Raw genomic sequence first — 10,422 nt, 5'->3', positions numbered from 1 at the left:
AAAAATAACACACAGAGAAGGAATCTCATTTTCAATGTTATAAAAGATTGAAGATTCACTGTGAAGTGTCTGTAATATCCAACAGGTGAGCCTGCAGTTATGTGCGAGTTGCCCTTGTCATCAGGAACTCAGTCCTTATTGGCTGACTCCTCCTCCTCCTTTCAGAGCCTAGTTTTTTTTAGCTACATGAAGTAGTATTCTTACATTAAAAAGTATGTTGTACATAAAGATAAAAATAATAATGTGTTTACTTTGAACTCCCTGCCGAGCCTTTGAGGTGACCACATGTAACTTCACATTGGTATTATAGGGAGTATCATTTTGTGTTGCGTTAATCTGTGTCATTATTGTGATGGCAGTTCTTTGTCCCTTTCACATCTTGTCTCAGAACTCTTCACCAAGTTGTAGTGCCTGCATATTTTTCCTTTGTTCCTTCCTTCCTTCCTTCTGTCCTTCCTTCCTTTTCTTTCTTTCTTGTAGATCTTGCATATACTTCCTTTTCTTTTCCCTTCCCTTCCCTTTCCCCTCCCTTCCTCCCTCCATCCCTTCTTGTCTCCCTTCCTTCCTTCCTTCCTCCCTCCCTCACCCTCCTTCCCTCCTTCCCTTTATTCCTTCCTTCCCTTCTCCCCCCTCCTCTTTCCTCTCTCATCCCCTCCCTCCTTTCCTTCATTCCTTCCCTCTTCTTTCTTCCCTCCTTCCTCTTTCTTCCCCTCTCTCCTCCCTCCCTCCTTCCCTCCCTCCTTCCTTCCTTCCCTCCTTTCCTTTCTTCCTTCCTTCCTTCCTTCCTTCCTTCCCTCCCTGCTTTCCTTTCCTTTCCCCTTCCTTCCTTCCTTCCTTCCTTCCTTCCTTCCTTCCTTCCTTCCTTCCTTCCTTCCTTCCTTCCTTCCAGTATAGCTTTCCCACTGAGCTCCCTTTTATTTTTTGAGACAGGTTCTCACTAAGTTTCTTGGGGCCTCCTTAAGTTGCTGAAGTTGGCATTGAACTTTCGATCCTCCTGCCTCTGCTTCCGTAGTTGCTGGGATTATAGGCATGTCCTCCAGCACCTGGTTCTCATATTTTCTTTTAACATTTTTACTTTTTACCTTTTATGTTCGAATCTCTGGTCCATACTGTTGATTTTTTATGAAGGTTTAGGTTGAGTTTCTGTTGCTGTTGCCTATGAATGTTCAGTTGTTCCAGTACCATATTTTTTTTCCTAAATACTATCCTACCTATATTGAATTGCTTTTGTGTCTTAGTCAAATATCATTTGGGTTTCTTCATGTTGGTCTCTTTCTGGGTTCTCTATTTTACCAGTCTAGTTCTCTGTGTTATTGGCAGAGGCCAAAACTTGTCACCATACTATCTTCTTTTACTATGTTGAGTCTTCCAGTTCATAAATGTGATGTCTCTGTTTATTTTAGATCTTCTTCATTTACTTCATGTTTTGTAATTTTCAGCTTGTAAGTCATAGACATATTTTGTTATAGACTTTTTGCAGATTATTTTATAGGATCATTTTATATGATATTGAGGGTTTTATTGATTTGGTTTTGGGGTGCTGAGGATTGAACCCAAGGGCACTTTACCACTAAGCTATATTCTCAGTCGATTTATTTTGAGACGAAGCCTCACTGAGTTGTTGAAGGTCCTCTTGCCTCAACTTCCTGAATCACTGAAATTACAGGTGTGTGCCTCTGTGTCCAGTGGTTTGTCTTTGTTTTGGTCTTTGTTGTCCAGACTGGCCTCAAACTCCTGAACTCAAGCAGTCCTTCCTCAACCTACAGTTTCAGCAGGTGCTGACCACTCCAGACTTGAAATTGAGATCACACATGATCTTTGCTGTTAGAGGGAAATATAATTAATTTTTACATATTGATCTTGTAAGTTCTGACTTTGGTGATCTTACTTATTAGGTCTAACTGTATGTTTCTATAGATTCCTCAGGATTTTCTTAATAAAGTATAGCATTATTAACAAGTAAAGAACCAATTTCCTGAAAAAAAAATTAGGTTTAGGGAATGAATATGTATGTTAGGAAACATGAAGAGTCATAAGAAAGTATATGGGAAAATATAAACAAAATGCATATAAACATATGTTATGAAAAAGGAAAGGGCATAAAATGAGCCATGCATTTATACATTTTTCACTTGGGGATGCATGAATACATTACATATATGAATATAAAATAACATGCAAATATACTATTCATAATTGAATATATGTAAAAATACACATAAATACACAAAATACACATAAATATTTACATTACTTGAGTTGGGGTAGGATTAGAGTTAGGGAATGAATATGTACATTGGGAAACATGAATATTCATAATAATAATAATAATACACATTTTTTAAGTTGAGGCTGTATGGATATAACTGAATATACAAAAATATATATGCAAGAAACATGAATATTCATAAGAATCATAATAATAAAGTCTTTTTAAAATTTGAGACTGCATGGATATAATATATAACTGAATATATAATAATATATATGCAAATATGGCATTGATCATTTAATATTCAAGTGAAAATACCCATAAACTTTCACATTAGCATACATGCTTTTATGTAAAATTAGCTTTATTTATAGCATTAAAATTAGAATTAGTGTTAAATTCTGATGCCAGGTGCAGTGCCACACACCTATTGTCCCAGCAGCTCAGGAGGCTGAGAAAGGAGGATGAAGAAATCAAAGCCAGCCTCAGCAACAATGAGGCTTAAACAAATCAGTGTCTCTGTCTGTATATAAAATACAAAATAGCACTGGGAATGTGACTTGGTGGTTGAGTGCCCCTGAGTTTGATCCCCAGAACAAAAAAAAAGTTAAAAAAAATTACAGTTAGTGTTATATTTGGAGTTGTATAGGGAATGAATATGTATATAGGGTAACATGAGTATTCATAAATATGTACATGTGAAATAATACATAAAAACATATATAAGCATATATGTTCTGAAACTCAAAGTGTATACAAAGAATCCTATGTATACACTTTTTAAAAATTGTACTATGCCTGGTTATGTTATATAAATAAATATGAAATTGTATATATGTGAATATACCATTAATAATTGAATATTCAAGTAAAAAATACACATAAATATTTCTATTAGTATACATGCTTTTATGTAAAATTAGATTTAGGTATAGGAATGAGAGTAAAGTGAGTATTAAATTTTAAGTTGGTTTAGTGAATGAATATATATGAGAAAACATGAATAGTCTTAAGTATGTTGTGTGAAAATATGTGTAAAACCATTAAAATACATGCTCTGAAACAGGGGATAGTATCTTGTGAGTTGTATGAATACATCTTTTGTAAAATTTGGGTTGGGATATATGCATATATCATATAATTATTATGTCATTATGTGAATGCAAATGTACCATAGATAACTGAATATGTAAGTCAAAATGCACAAAAATATTCATATTAGTATACAGCTTTTATGTAAAATTAGGATAGGTAGAGGGATAAGCTAGTGTTTGTATTAAATTTGGAGTAGGGATAAGTTTAGGGTTAGAGAATGAATATGGATATTAGAACACAAGCATATTCATAAGAATTTTTGCATGAAAATGTGTATGATGACATATATAAGCAAGGTACATCATTGGGATTTTAATTGGAATTGCATTGAATCTGTATAGCACTTTAGGTAGTATGGCCATTTTGACAATATTAATTCTGCCTATCCAGGAACATGGGAGACCTTTCCATCTTCTAAGGTTTTCTTTAATTTCTTTCTTTAGTGTTCTGTAGTTCTCATTGTAGAGGTCTTTCACCTCTTTTGTGAGATTGATTCCCAAGTATTTTATTTTTTTCGATGCTATTGTGAATGGGGTAGTTTTCCTAATTTCTCTTTCTGAAGATTCATCACTTATGTATAAAAATGCATTGGATTTATGAGCATTGATCTTGTAACCTGCTACTTTACTGAATTCACTTATGAGTTCTAAAAGTTTTCTGGTGGAATTTCCAGGTTCCTCTAAATATAAAATCATGTCATCAGCGAACAGGGATAGTTTGAGTTCTTCTTTTCCAATTTGTATCCCTTTAATTTCTTTGGTTTGTCTGATTGCTCTGGCTAGAGTTTCAAGGACGATGTTGAATAGAAGCGGTGAAAGAGGGCATCCCTGCCTTGTTCCAGTTTTTAGGGGGAACACTTTCAGTTTTTCACCATTTAGAATGATATTGGCCATGAGCTTAGCATAGATGGCCTTTATAATGTTAAGGAATGTTCCCACTATCCCAATTTTTTCTAGTGTTTTGAGCATGAAGGGATACTGTATTTTATCGAATGCTTGTTCTGCATCTATTGAAATAATCATGTGATTCTTAACTTTAAGTCTGTTGATATGGTGAATGACATTTATTGATTTCCGGATGTTGAACCAACATTGCATCCCTGGGATAAAACCCATTTGATCGTGGTGCACTATCTTTTTGATATATATTTGTATGCGATTTGCTAAAATTTTGTTGAGAATTTTTGCGTCGAAGTTCATTAAGGATGTTGGTCTGAAATTTTCTTTCCTCGATGTGTCTCTGTCTGGTTTAGGTATCAGGGTGATATTGGCTTCATAGAAGGAGTTTGGGAGGGTTCCCTCCTCTTCTATTTCATGGAATAGTTTGAGGAGTATTGGAATGAGCTCTTCTTTAAAGCTTTTGTAGAACTCGGCTGAGAACCCATCTGGTTTTCTTTGTTGGTAGGCTTTTGATGACCTCTTCCATTTCATTGCTTGAAATTGGTTTATTTAAGTTGTGTATGTCCTCCTCGTTCAGTTTAGGTAATTCATATGTCTCTAGAAATTTGTTGATGTCTTCAAGGTTTTCTGTTTTGTTGGAGTATAGATTTTCAAAATAGCTTCTAATTATGTTTTGTATTTCACTCGTGTCTGTTGTGATGTTTCCTTGTTCATTCCAAATGTTAGTAATTTGAGTTTTCTCCCTCTTTCTCTTTGTGAGTGTGGCTAAGGGTTTATCAATTTTATTTATTTTTTCAAAGAACCAACTATTTATTTTGTTAATTTTTCCAATTGTTTCTTTTGTTTCAATTTCGTTGATTTCAGCTCTGATTTTAAATATTTCCTGTCTTCTACTACTTTTGGTATTGGTCTGCTCTTCTTTTTCTAGGGCTTTGAGCTGTAGTGTTAAGTCGTTTATTTGTTGATTTCTACTTCTTTTTTTGAATGCGCCCCATGAAATAAATCTTCCTCTAAGTACTGCTTTCATAGTGTCCCAGAGATTTTGATATGATGTGTCTTTGTTCTCGTTTACTTCTAAGAATTTTTTTATTTCCCTCCTGATGTCTTCTGTTATCCATTCATCATATAATAGTGTATTATTTAATCTCCAGGTATTGGAGAAGTTTCTGTTTTTTATTCTGTCATTTATTTCTAATTTCAATCCATTATGATCTGATAGAGTACAAGGTAGTATCTCTATCTTCTTGTATTTGCTAACAGTAGCTTTGTGGCATAAAATATGGTCTATTTTAGAGAAGGATCCATGTGCTGCTGAGAAGAAAGTGTATTCGTTGTTGTTGGATGGTATATTCTATATATGTCCATTAAGTCTAAATTGTTGATTGTGTTGTTGAGATCTATGGTTTCTTTATTCAATTTTTGTTTGGACGATCTATCCAGTGGTGAGAGAGGTGTGTTAAAATCGCCTAGTATTATTGTGTTGTGGTCTAGTTGATTTCTGGAATTGAGAAGGATTTCTTTGACGTACGTGGATGAGCCAATGTTCGGGGCATAGATATTTATGATTGTTATGTCTTGCTGATTTATGCTTCCCTTAAGCAGCATGTAATGTCCTTCTTTATCCCTTCTGACTAGTTTTGGTTTGAAGTCCACATTATCTGAAATGAGGATGGATACTCCAGCTTTTTTGCTGTGTCCGTGTGCATGGTATGTTTTTCCCCATCCTTTCACCTTTAGTCTATGGGTGTCTCTTTCTATGAGATGAGTCTCTTGCAGGCAGCATATTGTTGGATTTTTCTTTTTAATCCAATCTGCCAGTCTGTGTCTTTTGATTGATGAATTCAGGCCATTAACATTCAGGGTTATTATTGTGATATGATTTGTTTTCCCGGTCATTTGGTTCATATTTGTTTTTTGACATGATTTGGTTTCTCCTTTATTTGGCTATTCCTTTAGGCCAGCACCTCCTGTTCCTGATTTGCATTGTTGTTTTTCATCTCTTCCTCATGGAATATTTTGCTGAGAATGTTCTGTAATGCTGGCTTTCTTTTTGTAAATTCCTTTAGCTTTTGTTTATCATGGAAGGATCTTATTTCATCGTCAAATTTGAAGGTAAGTTTTGCTGGGTATAAGATTCTTGGTTGGCATCCGTTTTCTTTCAGGGCTTGGTAAATGTTGTTCCAGGCCCTTCTAGCTTTTAGGGTCTGGATTGAAAAATCTGCTGATATTCTTATTGGTTTCCCTCTGAATGTCATTTGATTCTTTTCTCTCGTGACCTTTAAAATTCTGTCTTTATTTTGTATGTTAGGTATTTTCATAATATTGTGCCTTGGTGTGGGTCTGTTGTAATTTTGTATGTTTGGAGTTCTATAACCCTCTTGTACTTGGTTTTCCATTTCATTCTTCAGATTTGGGAAATTTTCTGTTATTATTTCTTTGAATAGATTGTTCATTCCTTTGGTTTGTTTCTCTAAGCCTTCCTCAATCCCAATAATTCTTAAATTTGGCCTTTTCATGATATCCCATAATTCTTGTAGATTCTGTTCATGATTTCTTACCATCTCCTCTATTTGGCCAACTTTGCTTTCAAGATTAAATAATTTCTCTTCAATGTCTGAGGTTCTGTCTTCCAGGTGTTCTATCCTATTGGTTATGCTTTCTATGGAGTTTTTAACTTGGTTTATTGTTTCCTTCATTTCAAGTATTTCAGTTTTTTTTTTTTTCAATATTTCTAACTCTTTATTGAAATTATCTCTTGCTTCCCATATTTGGTCTTTTAACTGTTGATTGGTGCGATCATTTAATGCCTGCATTTGCTCTTTCATCTCCTCCTTCAATGCCTGCGTTTGCTCTTTCATCTCCTCATTTGCTTCCCTGATTGTTTTAATTATGTACATTCTGAACTCCCTTTCTGACATTTCTTCTGCTGTGCTGACATTGGGTTTTATTGATGTAGTATCTAGGTTTGTTTGGAACATTTTCTTCCCTTGTTTTCTCATATTGGTCAGATATCCGTGGGACTCTGAGATATTGCAGATTTCCTCTATTGGCTTATAGTGTCCCAGTAGATTTCCAGTGTATCACCTCCCAGCCTTCAGTAGCCTGATGTCTTGGAGGAACTTGATAATGCAGTGCATCCGAAGGAACCTGCCCCTAGCCCCCTACTGGTTCCAGGGTTTGGAGCTGTCTCTGTGCGGAAAGGCTCTCACTGTGGGCCTGCACTGTGCAGCTGGCCGTGTGGGAGGAGCCCACTGCTGGAGTGTGGAAGGCTACCTGGGGAAGACTCTAGCTGCCCTGCCCTGCTCCGATAAGCCACCCCTATCTGTACCTGGTGCCCAGGCCAAGTTTCGCCCAGTGGGGGAGACTCACCCCGTGACTCTATTTTTGTTCAAGTCTCTCAATGCCTCCCCTTCTTGAGTCCTGCATTCTGGAGCGACTGGAGATGCAGTCACCCTCTAGGCGGCCATCATGGATCACCCCATGGAAAGAGCCTGCGGCCGGAGTGGGCAGAGCCGCCTGGAGAAGTCTCTGGCTGCCCTGCCGTGATCCCAGAGGTTGCTTGCAGATTGAAGCTCTCCGTTGGCTCGGGGACTTGTGGCTGGCTGTATGTAGAAAGGCTCTCACTGGGCGGTCTGCTCCGAGAAGCTAGCCTTGAAAGGCACCTCCCACCGCAGGGGTCCAGGCTGCTTGGGGAAGTCTCTGGCTGCCCTGTCCTGGTCCCTGAAGCTGCTTGCGGGCCGGAGTACGCCGCACTGGCTCCGGAGCTTGTTCTGGTCAGAAAGGCTCTCACTAGGGGGCCTGCTCCAAGAACCTGGAGAAGCTGGCTGTGTGGGCGGGGCCCACCGCCAGAGTGCGCAGGGCTGCCTGTGGAAGACTCTAGCTGCCCTGCACTGCTCCGATAAGTCACCTCTATCTGGGCCTGCCACCCGTGCCGAGCTTCCCCCAGTAGGCAGACGCACCCGTGGCTCTATTTTAGTCCGAGTCTCTCAATGCCTCCCCTTCTTAACTCCTGGTTTCTGGAGCGACTGGGGATGCAGTCACCTTCTAGTCCGCCATCTTGGATCGTCCCATATATAAGCATATATGTTCTGAGACAAGGAGGTTTAATGTGAGTCATAGAAATACACTTTTTGAAATTTAGGGATGTTATATATAAAACCTATAAATGAATGTATAAAAATATATGCTAATACACCTATGAAATTTTAATATATAAATAAAATGCACATAAATATGCATGTTAGTACAAGTGTTTTTATGTAAAATTTGGTTTAGATATTGGGGAAGGTGATGGTTAGAATTCATGTTTTGGTTGGATTAGGGTTAGAATATGTATTTATATCAATGAATGTGACTTTTCATAAAAATGTGTGAGAGTATGTTTGAAATCATATATGAACATATGTTGTCTGATAATGGAAAGTTTATAATGTGAGTCATATGAATATACTTTTTCAAAATTGCAGATGCATGGATACATCATATAAATAAATCTATAATAATATATATACAAATACACCATTTAATAATTAAATATGTAAATCAAAGTGACATAAATATTCATAGCACCATACAAACTCTTACATAAAACTAACTTTAGTTATAAGGGTAAGTTTAGAGTCAGTCATAAATTTTGAGTTGATTAAGGAACACATGTATATCTAAAAATATGAATATTAATAAGAATGTTCATGTGAAAATATGTATGATAACATATAAACAAATGTTTGAAATAGAAAAGGGCTTATTATGAATTTTATGAATGCACTTTTTAAATTTAGGGATACAATCATAAAATAGATACATAAATGTATAATATACAAATATTTACAATTGAACATATCAATCAAAATACACATCAATATTCACATTATCATATGTGTTTTATGTGAAATTAAGTTTAGTTTTCCACACAGTGTTAGGATTAGTATTAAATTTTTGATAGGTTTCCATATATGGTTAGGGATTGATTATATATATTGTGAAACATGAATATTTATAAACATCTACTGATGAAAATGTATATATGTTTTGAAATGGGGAATGGTTTAAAGTGAGATATATAAATACATTTTTTTTTAACTTGGGGATACAAGGATAAATATATATGTGAATATACCATTATGTTTATGCAAATATACCATTGATAGTTGAAGGTGTAAATCAATATACACATAATTATTCTAATTACTATATATTCATTTATGTAAATTTAAGTTTAGGTATGGGGTAAATTTTAGTTAGAATTAAATTTTGGGTTGGGTTAGGATTAGGGAATGAATATATATACCAGAAAACATGACTTTTCACCAGAAAGTATGCTTGAAAATATACTGAAATAGCAAAGGTTTTATGTGAGTCATACAAATACACTTTTAAAACTATGGATGTATGGATAAATTACATATATGAATATATAATACATATGAAATTATACCCTTGATTATTGAATATAAAAGTCAAAATACACACAAATATTCATGTTTCTATAAATGTTTTCATGCAACTTTATGTTTAGTTATGGTATAAATTTAGGGTTAGTATTAAATTTAGGGTTGGGTTCGTGTTAGGGAATGAATATGAATATCAGGAAACATGACTTCTCATAAGAATGTACACATAAAAATATACAGTCTTTCAGATAACTCCCTTGAAGAGAAGATCCCACTTGCAAGGAATTGTTGTTTAACAATGGCACACAGTTTCAAAATGAAACCCTACCTCCAAGTTCTGTAAAATAGAAATTCTTCACACAAGTTCAACACTGAACAAACCCAGTGTGCTCACTGAGAACTGAGTTCTTTCAACCTGAAGCTGCTCACACAAAGTGCTACTTTTCTGTTCTTCCTAGTGTCTTAGCAACCTCAGGCAAAACACAGTTCAGACCGTGTACCCAGTCTGGAGGTGCCCCAAGCTAGCGGGAAAATCTGATATTGCTAAAAGGGACAATTCTCCAAAGATTCATTGAAATGGAACTGATAAACTTTTCCAAAACCCCCTTGAAGTACCAGATCCCTCTTGCAAAGGACTGCCATTTACTAATGGCACAGACACTTCAAAAGTGAAACCTTCCATGTGACCCCAGAGAAGGGGTAATGTTTCATGCTGGGTCAACTTGAGATAAACCCCAATGTGCTCACTGATAATTAAAAGAGTTGCTGCTTCCACAGACTGCTTCAGCTCTGCTTTCTTGATGATCTCAGCAAACAGGTATGG

This window comes from Sciurus carolinensis, chromosome 8, assembly GCF_902686445.1.
Source record: "Sciurus carolinensis chromosome 8, mSciCar1.2, whole genome shotgun sequence".
Lineage (NCBI taxonomy): Eukaryota > Metazoa > Chordata > Mammalia > Rodentia > Sciuridae > Sciurus > Sciurus carolinensis.
Note: the sequence above shows the minus strand (reverse complement) of the source record.